The 24,168-nt window shown below is 43.1% G+C and overlaps 3 protein-coding genes across 3 annotated transcripts in view; all 3 read left to right on the forward strand.

Annotated features, from left to right (window-relative positions):
* The window catches only part of LOC126564882 (protein limb expression 1 homolog), a 508,128-nt gene extending 489,894 nt beyond the window's left edge, over positions 1-18,234 (forward strand). The window contains exon 5 of the mRNA XM_050222005.1: positions 18,225-18,234. The gene's annotated coding sequence lies outside the window, so the exon portion shown is untranslated. The remainder of the gene's footprint in view (positions 1-18,224) is intronic.
* LOC126565129 (peroxisomal biogenesis factor 19) overlaps positions 1-24,168 on the forward strand; it is a 349,045-nt gene that overhangs the window by 227,335 nt on the left and 97,542 nt on the right. The window lies entirely within an intron of this gene.
* LOC126563922 (trafficking kinesin-binding protein milt) overlaps positions 1-24,168 on the forward strand; it is a 139,470-nt gene that overhangs the window by 35,928 nt on the left and 79,374 nt on the right. The window lies entirely within an intron of this gene.

A 24,168-nucleotide genomic window follows, 5' to 3' on the forward strand; every position in this document is an offset into this window, starting at 1 on the left:
AAGGTGAGTGCCAAGTTTTCTTTTCGCTCACCACTAATCCTGGGGCAATTTCTTTATCGCTTGAACCAGCCAAAGTGCATTTAAAGTTTGTGTTCCATCGAGCTCCCTGCGCAGATGCTAATGGAGTAAGCTGTAAATTGTGTGTGAAGACAATTAAAAATAACGGAAAGAAATCGGGCAATCATTTTAAATCAGGTTCAAACTTTTGGCGAATATACATTTTTATTTTCTATGTAAAAGAAATGATCCCGGAGAAAAACAATTTGTACAAAACAATTATAAGAAAGAATAAGGATGTCACAGTGCAGCTTCATTTAAAAATTATCATTTATTAGTGATTCATACCAAAAACATTATTTATTTTGAAAGTAACACAAATTTTGTTTTAGGGTTTTGGACGGAAAAAATCTAATCTTTATATTGAAGGATCCATACTAGTTTCTATGGATTTCAGGAAGAGATAGGAAAAATTAGATCAAAAGCGGTACTGGATTGCAAGGATTCCAATAAAAATCGGAACCCGTTCCGGCACGTAGCTGTAGTCCTGAGCCATCAGAACCGTCCAATCCGTCTGAACGGTCCGGAATCGTGCGGAACTGTCGGAAAAGGCGAGAATGCTCGGAATCATCTATGCGATTAAAAAGAACACAATAATTGCTAATTGCTTCGTTTCTGAACTTTCCCGCCGGTTCCAACTAATGAGGCGAATAACTACTCCTTTCAAATAATTATATCACCCTTAGTCCTTCCCCATTGCGAATCAATTCTTATAACAACTCTTTTGAGAATCGTTACAATAAAACTCACTCTGAGTGAATTCCTAGTCAGAACAGAGCTTTGAATCGCAAAGAGTTTTTAAAACTTTTGGAAATTCAAATCACAGAGGGTTTTTTTCAAATTAATAGTGTTTGAATCGCAGATATATTCAAAAATCTTTTGCGATTCGAATATCTCTGCCGACTTATAACGACTTCCAAAAAATCGAAAAAACTATTTGCGATTCGAATCCCTAGTGAGTTGTTAAAACTCTTTGTGAAGAGTTTATTCAATTCATTCGTTAGAAAGATTTAAATCATTCATTCCGGTGCGGTGGCTCAGGTTCTTCAAACGGCAGGACCGGGGTTCAAATCCCATCCGGAGCTTCCTCCCACGTAGTGAGGACTGCCTGCCCAACTACGTACTATCGGAGAGTCTAGTAAGCCACTAGAAAGATGGCCGGCGTGACCTTAGAAGGTCGTTAAGCCAACAAGAAGAATAATTCATTCACTCTTACTCAGTACGCACAACACTAGTTCCAACAGTTCCGATAGTACCAAAGTTTCTGACAGTTCCGGACGATTTCGGACAATTGCCATGATTCGGATGGTTCCACCAGTGCTGACGATTCTAGAAGATTAAGGGCAATTTCAGACGATTTCTTTGGAATCTGAACTGGAATCACACTTGCTGGAACTTGACGGGCGCTGTGGGTGCTGTGACTTTGGTCACCGCTAACTCCAATGTTCATTCAAACTCTCTGTAATGTTAAGATTCCAAATTTTCGAGAATTATTTAGTAAATATATATTTAAACCATCAAAACAGTGTCATCAAACTAAATATAAAGTCTACTTCAAACTAGTGAGTAGATAGTTTTCAGCAAGTAATTGTGTCGAAAATTGTACCATAAAAAAATCTTTCTACACTATTTTTCCCCAAAAACTAAAAGAAAAAATTTTGCTTCACACCAAATTGCCTCTCCACCAAAACAGTTTTACAAAGCGTATTCAAATGCTTGTCCGCTATATGTATATAAATTTGTTTACCTCGTAATCCAATCCAACCATCCAACCAGATGCTGCTACAAACTATATGGATGTGATGTGCACATCCACCATACACTGGCACAAATCTCGCCCTGGCGTGCATACAAGAAGCATCAGCTTCACCGACATTAGTAGTTTGCCATCGCTCCGGTCGACAGATGAGCTTGATAATGGAAAGAAGGGGCGTGTAAGTGGCGCATGGAAAGGGAACCAGCGGTGGGTGAGTGGCAAGAAAAACATCTCATCTACATTCACGCTCGCTCGGCGAATGAGATGTAAATATTTTTCCCTTCATATCCTTGATAAAATCTAAAGCATATCAGCCAAACCCACCCCAGTGCCATTCCCCCACCAGCGCCCCCCACTGTTGGAGCACGGAATAAAGCTGCAAAGAAGCATTAACTTTGCTTGGCTCTACGTTTCACATTTCTGCTACATATTTTTCACGTTTCTCTCCCGTTGGTCCCTTCCCATCTCGGTACGGTCCCTATGCATGCACGCTTCGTTCGAGATCGTCAGCGTTGCTTGTCCTCTTGAAGATTTTTTATCCCGTAAACCATCAACCAACCATCACACACATACATACAACCTGCGCCAAAAGAAGGATGGGAGCATGGAACCCGAGTACGCTGAAGCAGCTGACATGCACGTTTATTTTCCACTCACCCGGACGAGACTCATCATCACATGGGAAGAGCCTTTGCGTTTTCCCATTCTCTGGCATGGCTGTGGGGCATAGGGGAGGAAAAAAAATACAGCCCCAGCAGCAAATGGATCCTGTGCCTGACGAAACCTTGGTGGAGACAGGCAGCACACGGGGCTGTCGGTTTGCGCCTTTCAGGGTGATGGGTGTTAGGATCACGGGGACGACCGTGCGGACGAGTGCAGTAAATTTTTTAAGTTGGCTTGAAGCTTTTTGCATTTCAAAAACACCACCGTAAAGTGTGCGCCGTCCCGGCCCTCCCCTTTTTGCCAAGTGACTTCGAACCGTTCAGGTCTTCAGGCGAAAAGCAACGGACAACACGGGGAAACGAGGACACGACGTGGAAAAACACACATATCAAACAACTTGCCCGAGCTTGAAGCGAGACGGTGAAAAGCTCGACGTGGAGTAAAGCAAAACCAACACACACACACACTAACAACAAAAAAAAACCCCCGACAGCACAGCACCGAACGATCGGTTGACGACGAGTGTTGGTGGTGGAAAACGAGGATGCCCTTTTTTGCTTGCGGGGAAGCGCAGAGATGTGTGTGGCAAGCTGTGGAAAGTTTGTTCGGGAAGGGAAAACTACAACACAGAGCAGCACGAAGGAACGAGCGAGAGGCGAACATTTGAAAGATTAAATAGAGATAGAAGCTTTCGGAAGTGATGGAGAAGCACTAGTAAGATTGGATAGCAAATGTATGGAAGAAATCTTGATAGAAAAACACACATACATACAGAGGAAAGCGAAGAAGAAAAAAAACGGCCAAACGATCGTCAACAACTGTCAGTCGACAAGATGCGCACGTTGTATGCGCCTTATGCGTTGAAACCGAGCGAGCAAACGAACCAACCACACGGCTTGGACGGCTCATTCCTCTTCGTACGCGACAAACTAGCGAAAAACACGCTGCGCTGGTGCTGTGCTAGTGTTGGAGTAACAAAACAAAAATACTCATCACATTGCACCAGAATTCTTATTCGGCTTTTTTCCCAATGCTTCTACTGCTGCTACTGCTGAAGTACATCGAAACAGATCCAGCCAAAGGGAAGGAAAGAATGGATCCTTCGGAGTGTGTGCATCCATCCGTGCTGGAAGCGAATAAATATTAAAGCAACTGCATTTTAAAACTGAAATTATACATAAAATCAAATATATGGCCGTTTGTCGGTGTTCTGGTTTTTTGAGAAGGCGAAAAAGTTTTCTATTTTATCTACTGCTAGTGGTTGAAGTTTGTTTGTGTTGGGGAGCCATCTGGAAAATGTCTTCCAGCAATCAGTCTCGCGACGTGTGCTCAAAAAGGACATTCCCGTTCTGCACAAAGCTTCAAAATATATTATATTAAATTTTTGTAATGGCTCATCTGGATAGAGCTTTCATTTCAGCATTTAAAATCAACTGTCTCTTGTATACTAACTTTGTCTCACACAACGACAAACATGCCTACACACACAACACTCGAACTCAACCATCACGTTTCACTCGAACCAAGACGGAACTGTTCTGGATTCGGCAAAACCATGCCCTTAAAAACCATCTGTACGTTCAGTATCTCTATTAGCCGCCCCTCACACACAGTCAGCATACGTGAGCCTCAGCGCCAGAGCCACAGCCGGAAAGTCACACCGCTCCTCCGGCCTCCTGCCACCCCTGTCTCTTCACCCGATGGAATGGAAAACGACGATGCATTCCCCAGCATGCGACAGTCGCATTCGGGACGATTAAGAAATATGTTAAAAGTTTACGGCAAGATTTATTTCCACCCAGTCGCTCGAATCATTTTCGGTGCGCTAATCTTCGGTCCGTTTTCCATCATTCTTCCGCTAGTGCCGTTGCATTTCTCATGCTGCACCTCTCAACCACCTGCCTGCCTCTCCACCGATGGTGCTGTCGGGAAAACTATTTCCTTCAATTATATAGCCACCACCATTCGGGTTCGGCAGGGTTTTACGTTACCGCGGGCGGTAACACGATGCAGCGGCACACCAATAGCAAAAACCCGCCCGAAAGCCATATTGATCGACACATACTGGCACATACCCAGCCGGATTCCGCTCTGGTTTGCAAGCGTGCACACACTTTTGGCCACCAGGGGCTTCCGCATTCGAGGATTCGCATGCCTCGTCTTGCCACCGTACCGCTGGATTCAGGATGCTGGCTCCTCCCCGAGATTCGACGACGACGAGAACTACGAGTGACATTGCATCTGTCGTTCATTTTACAAAACGAACCCGTTGGCTCCCTGGATAGTTTCCGCCATCAATCCCCACGGTTGCCCACGGGGGTTGGGGAGTTTTGCTTGTGAGTGAGGAAAACTAACTTATGATTGAATTTAGATAGTTTCATCGATCGGTTTCGAGTGGTCCGGGTGGACAGGGACAGACAGTCGTTCGGGATTGTGTGAAATGAATCACACGGAGACGATTTGGTGCTGGGTATGTTTCTTCGAATCGATTGAAATGCTTACCATTGTCAGTGGAAATTTACGTTGATAAATTGATAGATTAGGAAACTTATAGCAAAATATTTATTTTATTTACTTTTATTTTTTTATTTATTTTGAGTATGACGGCTGGCTTTTTTTCCATTACTAATTATCGAATTAAAGATTTTTTAAAGAATAAAATGATTTATTTATTTATTTTTTGGTTATTTTTTTGTTTACTAAGTTCGATCATTATTCTATTTGAGTAAATTCGTAGCTTTATTAACATCTTAGTAACTGAAATTCTGGTTCAAATCCCTGACTCAATGTAGTATGGGACATGTAACGAAGTGATGGGAAAATTCGACAAAAAACGGAATCGCTTCCGACTGACTCCACCAATTTTGGAAACGGCTCCGGAAGGTAGGTTCAATCCGAGTTCGGAACCGACCGGAATCGTCGTAGCCGTTAGAGTTGGGGCGGTAATGATATGAATTTCAGCAGCGCTTCAAATCGTCCATGATACGTGATATAACCTACATTGGTGCTCTCTCCAACGGCTCCCGATGGCTCCGGACGGCTTCAAACGGCTCCAAACGGCTTCGGCTGCCGACTAGCGACTCCTGACGACTCGAAACGGCTCCGGACGGTTCCAGGCGGAACCGTGGTTTTGATTTAACCGGAATCAGAGCCGGAGTTACGATGATTGGAAGCGGTTCGGTAGCCGTCAGTGCGGTTCCGAGAGCCCCTCACTGATGTTAAGTTGAGTTTTAGAAGTAATCTTCATTGACACGTTTTACGTAGGCAAAATAATATTGAAGAATGTTTTTGTTTTAAACCATAATCAATCGATTTTAATATTTTCCTTAATAAAACGCAATCAATACTATCTTTCAAAGCATTTCATCAACAACAATTTCATCATCCATTCTTAGTTTTACTATCTTGTACGTGCATGTTCTCAGTTTTTTGTATTTTTTTAATTTTATTCACATCAACCATCAAATCTCCCATAATCCATTAAACAGTCTCCTTTTTCCCTACACATTGAACTTCCTAATTATCGTTCCGAAAAACCATTTGCGGGAACGAGTTTTCCCCCGTTGTACCATCTCGCAGGCGCAGTCGAAAATTTACCAAAACGTCTCATCCAATTCCATTCCAGTCCGTCTGTCTCGGGTTTAGAATCGGAAGCACTAGCGACAAATAAATCCAAAAACAACCGAAAAAAAAACACATTCTCACATACACACACACACACATACACACAACAATAACAACAACAAAAAAGTGCCCAAAAATTCTACCCCTTTTTATCAGGCACAGTTATTCCACCGGCAAAAACTTCACCCATTTTCCCACTCCGACCAAAACTTCCCCCCCCCCCCTCTCCCTCAGACCGACCCAGGTGTCACTCCCAAGAGGGTAAAAGCGAAGAGAAAGCAGCGGTGGTTTCCCCGTTTGCCAGTGCGACAGAAATTATGATTATGATTTCTAAAGATGTCGTTTAATTTATGATTTATTGCATTAGCCATCCGAAACGGGCATCGGTTCGAAATGAGCAGAATGGGCGTGGGGTGTATTGGTGTGCCAGGGATGTTGCATAAATTGTTGGGTTCCCCGGAAACGGAGCGAAAGCACCCGGGTGGAGGAGAAGGCCGATGGTGACGAGGATCATAGAAGGATTTTCGGGAGCGGAAACATTTCACCGTGCTGGGACCCCGAACACGCTGGCCTTCTCTGGACTGGGAAAAGGGAGCACACACCATTGGAAATAGGTTCGTCCTACTGGCCATAGTGTGGTGGGTGAGATTTTTCTTTTTTTTTTTGCTTCATTTTTGCCTATGCACGATTGAAAACTACTACTGGGTCTATGCGGGAAAGTGACGCACGGGAAAGTTGGCAAATAAATATAAAATACGATCCTCTTCACCATTAAACAAACACGCTTCGATGGCTGGAAGGCTGACTGGGGGATGGGTGATGAATTTTTGAAATAATCAGGCGATGACTACCTAAACGAAATCGATGCTGAGATAATGCTTCTATATTAGCTACAACGATGGATTTTAATTTTAAAAATTGTCTGCGTTTTTTTTTTGTAATTTTTTTAGAATTGCCGAGTTCTGGATCTGTGTTTGTTTTGCATGTAAGGTATTCAGTTACTAAAGGAGGGATTCGCCATATCTTACACAAGGATAATGAAGAACCGATCAATCCCAACAACAGTTCGGTGACTTCAACCCAAAGTACGGTAAGCTTAAAATATGACTAAACCAAATTGTTTGTTTTGCAGCGCCTAGTAAAGAAAGGTTAGAAAGAAGGATAAGGATAATGTTTCTGCAAACAAGGCAACAGACCAGTTCAAAAACACCTAACAAAGAAGGGGTTGAAGAAATTTCGACAATGACAACAAACGAAGAAGATTGTAGTACTATTTAAATTACGTGGATAGCAGATTTAATGCATCCCAAAGAGAAACATTAAATTACCCAACGAAAAGAATACAAAGGAATCGTAAATCGTTCAACACAAGTCATGCCAGTTTGATGAGCAAGATGTCAATAAAAAATTATGCAAATTTGTTACTGCTTTTAGCGATATCATTGACCGTATGTGTCTTTATGCTTGACAGATTCCAATAAATCTTTTTTGTCTTTACTGGAGGTCAATCTGCAAGTAGTACTATGAATAATATAATTAATGAATGTAGCAAAATCTGTGTCTACAATACATGAAGATGAATATAACTGTCTCAATTTTAAATGACATAATAATTCTCCTAGATGATAAGTAAAAATTCACTCATTACCTTTACTGTCAACCGAGCCAAAAATGTCTGAAGAATGATCTGTGGGATCATTCTACTAGTCAGACTTGGAGCACTGGGGTTGAAAAAGGCCAGTGAAATTTTACGTATTAATCATTCTTTCCTCGTAATATCTTTAGTGTCCCTAAAAGATCGCCTTGCTTTCTCTCAAGCTTCTTTTATTAGTTGTATGATTCGAAACGATATTGACTCGCCTCAACTTATACAAAAAAAAAACTCCTTTGTACGCTACATCTCGTGTTCAGGAGGATTACTTGCTTATCCCTTCTAGCCGGACGATGTGTGATTCATGTGAGCCTCTACTACAACTTCTACCCTGCTTGATTTCCATTTTTCTCATTAAAATTGACTACGCTTCCTCTAAGAATTCTTTGATTCGCTCTCTTCATCATCATCCTGGTGTTATTCATTCTTGAACATTGTTCTGCGCTGATCTAAGCCTAAGACGCTGGGAGTCCAACACCGCTTCGATGGGAAGATATCGAATTCAGCCATCCATAGTGACCTGATTTTTTTCTTCGTTATCGGTGCGAAATAAAAAAAACTTATCAGTAGTTATCGGTATGATTTCCATTCTTTTCAGCTCACGCTCTTTTCAGCCGAGAGGTTGGCTGGGGGTCGTAGGGGTTTTGAACGTATGTAAATAGTGTAAAGAAAAACACATTACTCTGCCAACTTTATAATCCTTACCATTGATTGTTTTCGTCAAGTTCGCATATCAAATCAAAGGTAATCAAGAGCCACAAAATTTACTCTTCATTTCCATCATACAAAAAAAAATCCTGCTGAACTCATTAATTTATTATTTTTTTAGCCAATAACATGAAAAATATGTGATTCTCCGTAGGAATCAAGAAAAATCGGTAATTTAAGAGTGCTCATCTGTGAACCGATACTCCTGCCCCAGCTGCAAATTAGACATCAATTACGAGATATTGCTATCACTCATCAAACTGCAACTCATCTGCATTAGTTTTGTAATAATATTAACGACTTTTTGTACACAGTAGAGGAGCGAATGTTGTCTCAGAGACTCAAAGATTCTCTAGTAAAACAAACAAACAAATTTACGCTGGGTTAATAATTATAATATTAATTTTTTAGTCATTAAGTCACCTATACGTAGCCCAAGCAATAGATATTTAAAATAAATAAATATATCAAGTCTTAAGCATCTTAAATGTCTGAAAGTTGGGGAAGGATCCTTTACAGATGGATCCAAACATTGTTACAAAAAAATATCAAATTTTAAATATCAGTGTTTCGTCATCAATCCTAGATCGATGAAATAATTTACACGATTTTCGATATCCTGGTGATGGAAGTTTGAATAAATTCCTTCAAACAAAATTTTACTAATATAATCAAAAATTAAGCGTCTGGTAATAAATCGAAGACCACTTGTGAATACTAAAAAGATTTTTTTATAAACTTTAATTATTTGTGTCCATTCTACTAAATCAATACATGCTAATTAGTGACATTGCTTTCACCCAACGTCACTCGTCGAAACGATCGAACGCAACGCGAAACGTTTCCACCATCCAACAGGCAATAACTTTCAAAGTAAACAACTAACAATATACATAAAGTTTGATGGTTTCCCTTACCGGTGTATCTGGGCCCCATGCTAGCAATGCTACACTTTATGATCGTATCTTCTTGATTAGGAAATACATATTGAGCATTCTAAATTTCAACCCCTCAATAAGCGTCAATGAAACTGTGTCCTTAGCATTCTTTCCTCGCTTCTTGGTTTGAAGAAGCGTCTAGAAGCAGCTTTTACTCACAGACAATAACCATTACTCACTAATGGCTTCCCACCGTTCGTTAAGTACTTGCCGCTTCTTCTTGTTCTTGTTCTTCTTCCTCTACTTACACCACTGCTACCAGCTACTTTTCCTGGCCAAACCACCCATTATCACAGTCACGAAACAGTCCACCCAACGCTTCTGCTGATTAATAGCAACACAAACACACATACACCCGGTCCACCCGACCGCCTCTTAGGTGCGTCCCTCTGGGCGGAATCTTAAGCCCAAACAACCGGAAAGAAGCAGTGAAATACGCAAACGAACTCACCACCCCGTCCCGAAACGTACGGAACGCAGCAACAAACAAACGCAGAAACGCCAAACTACCAGGAGCCAATCAAACTAATATCAACGGTCCAATAAATCTGCCATCATTCAACCAGTAGTCATCGACCCTTCGAGGTTTTTCGAGGGGTACTATACGCACACTCTAACACGCACCGACACGCCGGCCAACCATTTCATGTGCAAAAAAAAAAAATATTGGTCCTCATCATTTTCATCCTCGCATTTTCCGGCTTTTCCCCGGGACTTAACATAAGCCAACCGAGGGGTTGTACGCGATTGGTTGGCGAGGAAAGTCCGTCCAGGAGGATGAAAGGATGCGGATAAAAAAAAAAATAAAGGGCAAATATCAACGAGCGGAATCGATCGTCGGACGTGGCATAAAAATAAATATGAAAATCATACCGAAAGGAAATTAGCTTTGCGTTTGAAATTTACGATCGAACCAATAAGAACAAAACACTTTTCGCCTTGCCTTTTTTTTTGTTACGGCACCGCACCCAGACATTGCCACTTCTGCTTGTTTCCGTTTGCCACGCCACCTGTCCTTATCATGGACATAGGCTTTCGCTCTCGCAGTATTTCCGGGACTCCCGGTGTTACGCGGGAAGGGGGGGGCGCATAAAAGGGGAATTTATGCGCTCGAACGCAAGCGGTGTTCAATTTTCTTGCCCAGGCCCGCAAAACCCCGAACGAAACGAAATCAAGCGAAACCGAAACCGCCAGGCCGGAGCATCATCATTAACGGTGGCCCGGGTTTGAAAAACGGACGACCTTCCCGTTCCTTGTTCCATCAATGCGTTAAAGGAATCCCTTTTTTTTTCTTCTTTTGGCCAGCTCTGCCTATTCTACTCCTTTCAAGAAACGCCATTTTGCTATGGTGAGTTCATGTTTTCCTTTCCCATTTTTTGTGTTGCTTGTTGCTCGATCCCCGTTCAAGAACACCCCGGATTCAGTTTTGCTATTTTGCTCCAAAGTCATCATCTTCATCAACAAACCCTACACCGGATCCGGAAACATCTCACCAAAGGAAAAACGACCGCACCAGCGCCGGGAAGTTTACCGGGCTCGTCAGAAGAAGCTTTTCCCTAACGAACAACAGCAAACAAACAAAAAAAAACAAGCCTCAAAGGAAAACTCCACGGAAAACGCCACGCGTTCAAAGCCGGTTTGCCGAACGCCCGCAGGCCGTTTTTGATGTGAAATATATTTTTTGAAGCCTTATTGTCGAATTCAAATCAAATCAAAATGAAGAAAAGGAAACTTTGGTTATAATCGTAAATATACCCCACGACGCCCTGACTTCCCGGTCTGCCGTCTGGGAATCCGCTTGGGATGCTGGAGTTGGAGTTTTATCCATCCCGAGACGTGTCAGGATCTGTTCTCATAACTTTCCCCCCCCACGTCCCGGACGGACGTCCCATCCCCATACCGCACTATCGGCTTATCATGCCACCGGCATGGAGACGCCGTCCGTCCGGGAGGGTTTCCTTTTGCACAACACCTTTACCCGGTCCCCACTTGTGTTCCCGCCGAGATGCAGGAAGCAGCGATAAAAGGGAAGGCCCACCAGCGTGCCTCAAAACCGCCACAACCTCGCACAACTTCGAATCGCTCAAAACGGTCCTCGCTGTTGCGGAGCTGTGTGTTTTTTTGTCCTATGGAAGGATACCAAGGGACCTACAAGTGTGCGTGTGTTTGGAGATGCTGAGTTTCGAAATTCGATGCTTGAATGACATGGCGAACAGAAGCAGCTGCTTGCAGGAAAGCGAGAAACATTTTTGTAAGGTTTTTACATAAAATAAATTGTTGTATATTGATGTGATGCAATTTCCCCAAGCCTGTGACGGATGGAAACCTTAACGGGCTAAAAATACGATGCGAGGCGTTGGCCTCGCTTCTCAACGCACCACTTGCACTACGTACGATTAAATCTTCCCCGTTGGCTCATTTCGCGGATTAACTCGAATGTTTATGAAAATGGGAAAAGGAAAAATCCACTAACATTCACCATCGAAAACCATTTTTACCCACTTTCCATCGGTATGCGTTCGTCAATCCAGCAAAACAATATCCATTTCGAGGTTTTTCCGGCGTTCCTCCGGTGTTCTTGCGGGAAAGGGAATTGTTGTTCGCTTGGCAAGGAAAAGCATGATAATACCCGCCTACTATACCAATAGACCAACCATACATACACACATACCAGGGAGTGGATGCACCGTGCCCGACCTTCTCCCCCATCTTTCCTTGTAGCACACAACAACCACCCATCTCACAAACTACCCATCACTCAACCCGATACACACACACCAGAAGAAGGGTTCGTCGTTGCTTCACAATATCTAATAGCAATCCGGCCTTCCTTGTCTGGCTCCGGGGCATCAGCATCGCGCATCCCCAGTATATGCTCTCTTCCATTTACGATTGCGCTCTTTGCGTTTTGCGAAAACTCTCGAGCATAAACTTTCCGTCATGCTCGCCCGTCTTCACCGACTCCTACCTCACCGGATGGAATTTCCTTCCATCAGTGGTAGAAGTTGTTTGACGTGCGGAGAAAGCACCATCGTCATCCTCCTATATACACACACACATACACCTACCAGGAACGGGAACTCTCGTTCGGTAAAACACGAATCGAGGAAAAACATCTCCGAGACTCCGAAGACGCCCCCTCGGAACGCCGGCATGGCGTCCACCATACTACACCCATCACGAGCACGACCAAGACGTGATGTGATGTGATGTGATCCGGTTTTGTGCTGCTCCCAACCTTTCCCCCGACAGCTACATTCGTTCATGAAAAACAACCACCCTGCCTGGCCCCTCTAATACCCGCCGTGCTCTCCCTTCCCGGCGTTCCGACCCGTTGAACCAATGTTTGCTCACCAAGAGACGATGCGCGGCGCGCGCGCTTTTCCCTTTTAACGCTTTATTCCTGCATCCATCAAGCAAACACTCCCACCCGAACTAAAGGACGAACAGCACTGCGTCCTGCACGTCAGCCAAGGCATTTTCCTTGCTCGATTTGCCATACCACCCAAATCTACCCCATCTACCACACGCAGCAAGAAAGAGAAAGTCCCATACCAGTGCTACCGCAGCTGAGAAGGACAGAACGGTTTTTGGGAGGTTGAAAATGAAACGGAAAAACAAATAACGAGTCAAGCTCCGTTTGGAACACTGGATGCTGAAGGGAAGGTAGGTTAGGGGACGAATGAAGGGAGAGGGGGGGGGGGGGTTAGGGGGGAAATTTACCGAAGCGCAGTGGCGCAAAATGTATTTTTCCCTATCCATCCAAAAAGGCGAAACCATCTCATCTCTCAGTCAAAAAAGGACGCTCGGTTCCGGTGCCAGCGCCGAGAGTCATCAGTGGCTGACAAAAAGCGAACATCATCTTGTCTTTCCATTTCCATCACTTGTCCTGATGGGTGCAGGAGGAGAAAGGGCGGAAGGCGGATGGGGCGGGAAGGCTACTTCCATCCTGTTTCCAAACAATACATTTTCCATCTCGCGATCTCTCTCTCTCTCTCTCTTTCGTGGTTCTGTCGCTATTGCGCCTTATACCGATGCCGCATGCAGGTTTTGAACCGTCGTCCTTGCCTTGTATGCTTGTGTGGGTCGTGTTTTTTTGTACACCGGTGACAAGAAATATGCCAAACCGAACGAACGAACGCTTGAGCGAAGGCGGATTCATTCAGCCCACCAACGAGACAATTTCGCGTCTAGCGCAAAAAAGGGGTTCGAAAAAATTTGACGACTTGAGTTTTCAAATGCCGATAAGCTTTTGACGCAAACGCATCACGACACGTGCTTAACCCCTTTTTACGTACGTAAATCCATTATTCTAACTATAGAGGTAAAGGAAGTGGCACCAAAATCCAAAAGGAGATGAATTAATAGGACAACCAAAGTCCCTGTGGAGTGACTTTCCCAAAAAAAAACCGAACGCCATCGGATGCTGTTGGCAGCGAAATTACGATGGCGCATGTTTTTTGTCCCTTCAGCACACAGGCACACTCTTCAACGACCCTTCTTTGCTTATCGTAACAGTCGGCAAACGGGGCACTACAAAATGCCGTCCATTTGTACGGGGTGAGTCGTTTTCTTCGAAGTCATTTTCGCGTGACACAGAGGGTGAAGCATTTAACATTCATCTTAATGTGTTTGACGATGGTGTGCGGTGGAAAACAGGGGAGGGAAAACTCATCATTCAGTCTCGTACACTGTACCTACGGTTGTCACATTGTTGTGTCACAAATGCTTTTCCCGCATGCGAATTATTTCCTACACAAAGTTTTGGTAGATCGGTTCTAGAAAAGCCATTCTGCACAGAACAAAAACCGGAGCAAAATGGAAAATGGAATTGATTTACAATTGATAGATCAAGATCAGGTCAGCGAAAAGAGGGCCGTTTTGTAGCTGTCGTTTGTTGGAAAATTGCCAAACATCCCTTATCTTGCTAGCCGAGATGCCGAACTGGACGGACGTGCGCATCAATCTTCGAACGTAAATTATTATCGTTGGAAGAAATTCAGCCCATAACACCGTGGCCACCCTTTTTTGGGGAGGTTGAAGTTGGGGCCAGCCAGCTTCAATTTTCCATTCGCTTCATCAACCCCTCTCCGTAGGATCGTGTTGGATGGGAGATTGGGTGTCCATTACCTTGAAATTTTATACTTCCTTCACCGGTTATGACCCGTCAGTCCGCGTGCGGTGCGGTTCGGGAACCCCCTTTTCCACCCAACACTCACTCCCCTTTTACGGTAATTACCGGCTAATGGTCCGAGAGTTGGTGTTAAATCAAATAAATTACATTTAATGATCATGCCGCTGCCAGCAGAACTAATTTTCGCAACCCTCTCGTCAGCCACATCGGGAACTCCTGAAGAATTGGGGGATGAATCGTTCTCTCTCACTTTTGGGATTCTTTTTCTCACACTTCCTGTAAAAAACCGATTGTCACTGACACTTCTACGGTCCGAGGATTTTTTTTTTAACTGGAATGATGTCTTGTATGTTTGAGAGACTCTTCGTGGATTTGAAAAGGATGTCCTGCTCCAGAATCCTCCTCAATCATCAATCCGCAATCCGGTGCGATCCATTCGCACTTTTTTTTTGCTGTCTCTCGCTCTATCTCCCTCTCCTTTGAAATACATATTTTATCAGCGGAAAAATCGCCGGAAAAGTGTACACCGCGTTGGGTGGTTTTCTTGGGTGACGCAAAAGCTGGCAGGAGTTTGGAAAACTTTCCATCGGCGTCAAACGGCAAACCATCCGTGGGCTGCCATCATGTGGCGTTAGGTCGTAAATTTTGAGCCGCCGTCTTATCTTTTAATCAAATAAGAACGGGTTTCCTTTTGGTGGGGATGGCCGGACCGGGCCACACGTAACCAGCCAACCAGTCAGCTGGCGGTGTCAGATGTATCGAAACGAATATTGAAGTTGATGCGGAAAATGTGGCAAGATTAATGTGGACGTTGGAAAGGATTGAACCACGGACAAGTTTTTGCGCGAATTAGGTTGCTTAAGAATTTTGCTGTTTTTTTTTTGCTTTTCTTCTTGTCTAATGTTGCAGGGTTTTTCAATGGATCACATCGATCGATTGATCGTGACCGATACATTACTCTTGGAATTTTCTGCTCGATAACTAACTCGATAACGATTTTTTCGATAAACTTAGGGTAACTTAAATTTGAACGAACTTAACGCCATCCAACATTTGCAAGCAAAACTGGAACTCTGTTGCCCATTAGCGCTAACTTTCAAACGAGCTTACGAGTAACAGAACATGAGTTTAATTTACTGCCCAATGTTCAGATAGTTATTAATAAATTTTAGTCTTGAAAATCAATTTAAGCTGCATCAATTGCCATTTTTCCTTAGACTATTCTAGGGAGATTATAATACATTTTATTCTATATTCCTACCTATAATAAGAATAAAAATACGATCCTAGTTAATTTAAATGTCACAGCTCTGAGCCGTATTTTTTATAATTTTTACTCGTCACTTCGAATTGTTGTTTCAGGTTCTACAAACAAGTGTTTCAAACTATTATATGTTTTCGGAAACATTTGAAAAAATGTGAATAAAAAAAGTCTTGCAGGACGACCATCTTTCCTTAATAAAAACAGTTAAATATGCCTAAAAATAACCGAGAAACTGTCGTAAACTTATGGGACAAATTCTAAAATATATGGGAAATATCTTGATCAATACACTGCAAAACAAATTCAAAAACGTCTAAAAAAAATTTTGAAACATCGTCGGGATATCCTGTACTTATATTTAAATAACAAAACCCTTCCTAAATTACTACTTCAAGATGATTTTTTTTCAAATGCACAAAGGATGAAGCTTTTCTTATCTGGTTTATCTTATCATTCCAGCAGCAACAGCAACAACACCTCTTGCTGCTGATTATATGCTCGAAAAGGTGAAGGAATTATGAAACCCGGCCCTCGGTGTAAATTGGTCCCCACGCGTGCAGATCTCGGATGTTTAGGGGTTTCAAGGCGCAAGGAGTACGCCGGGCGATAAAGTGCTGAAGCGAAGGCAGGATGGTTGAAATTTAAGACCCTCATGTTATTATTCAACAATTATGATCCACCCCACGCTTCATGCGCCAACACCACTACATACCCGTGTGCAAAAATCCCACAATCATTGGCAGGACAGGGCCGGGAACGCAAGAACGAGATGCCAAAATCTACCTCCGAGTCCGAACATCATCGAAGACGTCTCTCCCGTCGTATGCTCGAGCGCTCAGTCTTCGACCCTCGTCAATCTCGTGCCCCCTGTGCCTGTGCACTCACCTTCCCCAATCCCAGCACCCGTCAACCTTCACCGGCGACCGGAATCATCGAAGCAGCAGCAGCACCAGCAGTCGAGTTTTCCCTTCGCATTAGACATCATTTCCATCTCAGTCCCTCCGGGTTTATGCTTTTTTCCGTCTAATTTATATTCGAAATTTATGTCCGCTTACAATATCACCAGCACCGGCGGTCCCCCACACCACCACCGGTCGACACCGGTCGACAGGACGACGATGACGACGAAGACGAGCACGAGGACTAATACAAGCTGCCGTTCCGTTTCGTTCCCTACTCATAACTTGTAGCCCACCGCCCTGTCTTGCCACGTCCTCGCCAAGGCAGCATCCTCGAAACTTTTGCTCGGTACTCCGTCGCTCTTATCACCCGGGCGTGTATTCAGCGAAACGGAAACCCACCCCACCGCAACGACCATCTCGACCTCGATGGGAAAAGATGGCGGCTGTCTCTGTTTTCTAACCCGTCAGGCGTCCATCAGGCGCTTTCATTCCTTCGCTCGTCTGTTACTCGCGATCGGTTTGACAACGAATAGGTTCTTTTTTTTTGCTTATACTTTCCTCAAGAAAATAGCAGCGGGTCCATTTTTCCGGCTCCGGTGGGGGTAAGAAAAAAGCCCGCAAAAAGGAAAAGGGAAACAATCGTAAAGATCGTGATGCGGTGTGTGTACAAAAGAAAACAACAGCTACCAAAATCACCTTTCGCTCGATTTCATTTGTTTTTCTCCCGTTGCTCCCATTGTTTATTTCCATTTACGTACGAATTCCATTTTTGGGCATGTCTTTTTTTGTTTTGCTCCTTTAAACCACCTCCCCCCAACAACAACTGGGATGTATATCGCTCCGAAGTGGACCGGAAGGGAGTGAGGATGTGCACGGCTTTCCCAATTCTCCCGCCGGCAGAAGAAGAGTCCTTCCCACTAGCAATTGTCCCCGTGGCTTGCGCGTTCAACCGACAAACCAAACGAAACATGTTTCTCGCGCTCCGTTGCTTATGCCGGGCGTGACGAACCGTGTACGAATGCTGGCTCTGCAGTAGCATCACTACCGTTAAACAGCATTTTGACAGAGTTTTCGATTGACTGGGTTGAAGCAGAAATGGGGCCTACGACAAACCATGTGCAAATGAACAAACTGGAAGGGATAAATATATCTATACTTAACTCGTTGCGTTGCGTGTGAACTGCGTAAGTCGCGGCTCCCCAATGGTGTTTTGTGCGTGCCGAATGTTGATGGTTTTTGGCAAGCTTGGAACCGTTTACGTAGATCAGTTACACCGTAAGTAGCTCGGTTTGAATGGCGATGCTTTAATAAATGATACAATTTCATTTTTAGAGTTGAAATTGGCCATTGCTTGAAACTAATTTACAGATAAAAACACCGCACCTTATACCGGGTGAGCTGAGTTCCCTGTTTAAGGCTAGAGTCTTTAGTCTTTAGAGTAAGAAATTCTGTCCACACCTGAATCCGATGTCTCGTAGCTTAGCGCTCTAGGTGTATCCTACTTGTCTCTTCACCTGTATCCTTCAGGTGCAACAACGTTTACTCATTTATACAAGCGAAGAACAACTCGTATCGAAGAACCCGAACGAAAATACCGAACAAAATCGAAGATAATGTTCAGATATTTCGTCTGAATATTCGGCAACTTTCCTATGCTCTGGATTGCTTCAAACAAGGTAGGTTGAACAGCCCCATAGTCCAAGATGATCTCTGTCGTATATATCCGATGCCACAGCTTCATATACTTTGGAACCGACCTGTCCTATATGCTGGACATGAGCGCCAAAAGTAACATGTTTACATCTTAGCCTAGAAATCATTCGAATAAACGCACGATCTCCTGAGATGTCGTGGAACTAAACCATTAGAAATTTTTTGAGAGTGATCGAATAAAGAAACCTACCGAGCTTATCGGTGTCCCACAAACTCTGCCACCAATCCATGCAGAAAAACTGTGGGGCACGCATGTGCTCATGAGGTAGGTTAGGCCGATACGCAATCAAAGCAATTTCACTTTAGATTTTGCTTGCTCTGCTAGGAGCGACATCCATATGACAAGATTCTTTATGTCCTCGAGAAGTAGTCTTATACTTTCATGGGTACTTAATAACAAGTCCGGTGAACTTCTACGGCTGCGAGTTCTAGCCTACGCTGACGGATTACTCCAATGTACTTGGAGTAATCCGGAATTTGGTGGGGTATGCAAGGAATCAGGAAGATGCTTCTTCGACATGAGGAGTCGTAACATAGCACAACGAAGTGGTTGGCTGTTTCATTTGTAGTCCAGCCTGGCGGAGATCGGATGTAACGCGCAATGGCATCTGGCGACTTGGCAATGTTACCACGACTAGTTCAACCTGAGGCAGACAAAAAAGAAGAAGATATTCTATATGACTCTACAAGATGCACTAGACAAGATGTGGAGGGACTATAAAGAAGCAGTTACAATGATGAGTTCCCTGTGGTGAAGCAAATCTATCTATGCTCCGGTAGATTAATTGTGTCACGAGAATGACACCGGACTACCCAGCACGTTTATCTCTTTTAGGAGACTCCTATCACATAAAAAGAGGAGTCAGGTTTTAGGCTCAAATGGAGTGAAATTTTGATTTGCTGAACAACAGCGTTAATCTGCAAGACTGACCGAGACAGTGAACCCAGACTTCGTTATCTGATGTCACAAAAGATCAAATGAAGTGATTTGTTAAATTGAGAGAGCTGTAGCAAGAGAGCAACAAAATTTACTTCCGAGACTAAAATATTATAATTTTAATCACCATCTGTTCGAAATTAGATTCACAACCTTACCACAATTAGGTACAATTCCACAATATAGCGCCATGTTTTGTGTAGCAGTCATTATCTTCTTATTATTTTTTTTGATAATGTTTTAATGTAACAAGAACCCTTTCATATCAAGTACTTACCTTTTTTTCCTTACAAAAACAGAACCGAAACACCTACACGCCACACTAAACCATCACGCTTTTGATAGTCAGTAACGGTAGTGGCCGTGAAGCAAGCCAAAACAGCATCCATTACGATTCTTTGCTTCCCAAGGCTCGTCATACTTCCGTCACCCTTTCAAACCGAACCGCAAGCACCACCAACCTCTCGTTGAAACATTCTTTTTTATGAGCCGTGGCAAATTTATTGCAAATAAGTTTTGCTAACGGCTCATCGGTGTGTCACAATTCACACAATGCGTATCAGTTCCCGATGTTCCGAGTCATCTCAACGCTCCCTCCGAATGTTTGATGGAACAAATACCATCAGACGACGGTATTCGGCTGGCAAAATGCTGCCCATTCCTTTGAACCTTCCTGTCATACGAAACTATTGCCTAGCGAGGGGAGATAACAGCGTTCTCGAAGCTTAACCCCAGAAATCATGTGCCATAGGAACTTTTACACCTTTGGTTAAAGGTGCGTTTTGTAAAGGTTTTGTAAGTCATAGGTAAGATGGAATTGATTGGGAATAGACAGCATAATTGATATTATCTCTAAATTTTCTACGGCATACGGTCATAACACTCATAATGACCTTCATATGGATTTGTTAATGATTAAAATTATGCCATCCTTAAGTTTTAATGCGCATACTTTTTCGTATGCAGAAAATTTCATCAATGCATCAATGCATTTTTCCAAGCTCAAGCTTTATTGTAAAAAAAACTTAGGAAAATAGTAATAGGAAAATATTTTAAAAAGATTGGTCGAAAATAAATCTTTCACTATAACGCCAAAAATTATACAGGGAGCGTATCTGCAACGACCTCAGAAATTTGCTATAAACATTACGTCTTTGGTTCACGTACTCACTAAACTTGACTTGCATACAAGAAACAATGTGTTGTGTCCAAGATCAACAGAAGCGTTACCAAAAACTGCAGCGCTATTACGTATGCGATGTATATTTTTAAAGTATTATTATTCGAAAAAATTAACGCTTATTGGCCAATGGCCACGAGATATTCAAAAAAAAATTAGGTTCACAGGAGTGTTTGTGAAATTTTCTTGCTTTGGAATCACGCTTAGGCACAAGTTAAAAGTGGCAATGGAGAAAAGAATGAATCCATAATTTTGGGATGTTTTCTACATTTAAGCATCGATTTCAACAGTTTAAAATTACCTGTGGCATGGAGCATACTCATGAGAACCCAAAATTTGGACTTTGAAATCTTCCGTGGTCCGTGTCCTTGAAATAAAAATTATGCTAAAATAAAGAAAGCTACGGTTCCGACAGAAAACATCATTTTGTCATGTAAATGCTGATTATTCCCAAACAAATATTTACTGTCGGTTCTAATGAAAATAAATACTTCAAAATTTATACAAAAACCTCAAAAAAACGTAATTTCGATCCAACACGTGTACACTCATCTTAATATGCTGTTCAGCCATGGCCAAACCCGATCTGCTCGCTGTCATTACAAATTTGACAGCTAGCGTCAGGCTGAACGTGTCAAAATTGACATGCTAAATTTTTTCTTGCCCCATACAAAAAAAGATAACATGCAATGAGCTCCTCTAGTGTGCGCGACCGTTCCTTGATTCCTCCAAAAAGTGAATAAAAATACTTCCCAACCCAAAGAATCGTGTACGTGGGTGAAGCCCAAAACACGATAAAGTGAAACCCTGAAGAAAGCAATCGTTCCCGGTAAACAACAGCACAAAGTTTGAAGCGTTTAGGCTTTCGGTGCAGTGAACACAGAGGAGCAGATGATTTCATCCCCTAGCTTCGTTGATCGGTATCTTGTTGTTATGGTATCCCGTGCAGTAGGAGCGGGCAGCAGCAGAAGCAACCACAGCTGAACCCGCTGGTGAAAATAATCACATTTTGTGAAGCAAAAAAGGTACAAATATTTCTCACATTCTGCACATTCGATGTGTGTGCGCGAAAATTACGTGAGTGTTTCTGGGTGGCCTCGGCAACAACGACGGCGACGACGACGTCAAGCGAGCCGAGTGTGAGAAAGTTAGTGCAAAAAGTTGTCCCTGTCCATTCTTTTCTGCCCATGTTTATTGGTTTGTGTGCAGAAAAGAATTGTTGTTAAAAGCTTTACTGTTGTGTTAAAACCGTTTGCTTAGTATAATTAAAACCGAAGCTGCTAAACAGCAGAGCCGCTGTTGGTTATAAAGTGTAGCGCACCTCTAGAAAGTGTTTGTGAATTTCAATTGCAGTTTTGTTACTCAGCGAGCTTGTGAAATGGTAAATAATCGATCTTCAAACGCTGTGCTCTGTTCGTGAAATCCCGTGTCTGTGTGTAGTGAAAAATCGGAAACATCCCCCCCTTAAAGGCAAGAAGGAAAGCAAAACAAAGTGAGCGCGTAACGTGTGTGCTCTCTTGTCGCGCTGGTGTATGTGTGCCGTTAAAATTGGTCATAAATGCTCTCACGGTGGTGAAAATTTTCTTCACGAAATCGAAACGGAAAAAACCCCCATGAGTAGGAAAACCTACTCTTAAAGCAGAAAATACGAAAAAAAGTGAAGGGGCTGGCTGCTGGCTACCGTAATCAGCCGGTGGAACGAATCGAAACGGCGGCACGGAATATAGTCAAAAAAGGAGTCACCCCCCGTGCTTGGTTTTTCTTTTGGGAAGGAAAATATAAGCACAGCCTATTGGTAGAACGTCGTCCACCGCGCTCTCACATCGTATTTTTCGCAAATATATGTGTGTTGGATGTATGTGTGTGTGTGCGAAAGTGGTAAAGAGTGACGAAATGAGGTGAGGAAGCGTGGGAAAATCAAGCCCCATCGCATAGTATCCTTCAGTACGTTTAAGGATAAAAAGCTCCCATATCAGCTGTGCGCACACGTGTGAGAAAGAGCGAGAGCGTGAGTGTTTTGATAGAACCATCTTTCGTCATCCGTGGCAACGGAAAGGGAATAATCATCCAAGGAAGCCATCATAGCGTTTGATCCTACTGCATCAAAATTGCATTAAATTAGGTAAATATGCGTGTATACGATTAAACAATATCTGGTGAATGGTATCGGTTACGGTGAGACTTACTACTGAATTTACCGTCCGTACGACGAAGGAATCAGCGGTGTTATTGTGGTTTTTGTTGGTCGGAACAGTCGATTATGTCATCCCCCTTTCTATGTGTAGCGGCGAATAGCTTCGATCTTCGACGTACAAACAGCAACCCCGTGTGTGTAAAACACACGCACGATCGTCGTGTGTATGTGGTATGTGTATGAATGAGCCCTTGTATTCAACAAGGGGATATACATTTTACTGTACAATTCCTTTTCTGTAATTTTGGTACAACTACACGATATTACAACGCCGATTACGAAAACTTGCTGGCGCGTCTTCCAGGAGAATCCTCGTATCGGATATATACTCAGACCGGTCATTTCATGGCGTGGAGCCATGGAACGACTTAATAGAAAAACTGCTGCTACTACCTCCAAAACTAGGCCCGAAAATTCTTTGCCGATCGTTTCTTAATTTTCGAAGCATCCGCATTTGACCCTAACCTTGAACACAACACAAATGTGCGGTTTTCCCCTTCTTTTCGGCGCCACGGTGTTGTTTCATTCGGCGGGGTACCGCCAGGTGTGAAGTACACCAAACAGAAGACGGGGAAATCAAGTGTGCGTTTTTTTTTTTTGTATTACGATGGCAACGATGACCACGACGACGACGCTTGCTTTGTTTAATTCATGAAAAAAACCACGAAATAAGAAACTATAAACGGTGTGTGTGCACCATTTCGGGGAGCTACGAAACGAGCGAATGAACCAGAAGCTCACGACGAGTATCTCAAGTTCAAAGTGTACGAAATGCAGTCTTTTCCTATTTTTTTATTTTGTTGGCTTCCACGCACGTGTGGCGTGTGATGCAGAACGCGTACGGAAACGGTGTTATGCCCGGTGCAAGTGCATCTGTATGTAGAGCGGGGGTTGCTTTCCATCCCATGGGTGACCGACTTTGCGTATCAAATTGCATAATTTTATCGACCGCCAAAGTGGGGCCAATTAAAGCGATAAAAATGAGTTGGAAAAAGGTGTGAACTGTTTTATTCTACTGATGATCCACATCTTACATTTATCTGGATATTTATATGGACATTTCATCACTTATGTCTTTAAACGAATTTTACTAAAATGTTTTCCTTTTTTTTCATTTTTAGACACAAGAACGAAGCGCACAAAAGTGAGCCGATAAAACGGAAATACAGCAACAAACAATGCACAAATTAGCAGACTGGAATAATTTACCATTGTATCGATTGTAACTACTGCTGCACAATCATCGCCCCATCGTACAATCATCGCCAACCCTAACCCGGCACGCATTGCATTTCATCAGAAAAGGGTACGTACCGGTAATCTGTTTTCTCATGTTTCCAACCGTACCGGCGAATCATCACCGTACGCATATTTTGAGATAACACTCGACTAACCCGAAGACTTATCATTACTGCGCGGTAGGAGACTGATGTTATCGTGCTGCCAA

This window comes from Anopheles maculipalpis, chromosome 3RL (genome assembly GCF_943734695.1).
Source record: "Anopheles maculipalpis chromosome 3RL, idAnoMacuDA_375_x, whole genome shotgun sequence".
Lineage (NCBI taxonomy): Eukaryota > Metazoa > Arthropoda > Insecta > Diptera > Culicidae > Anopheles > Anopheles maculipalpis.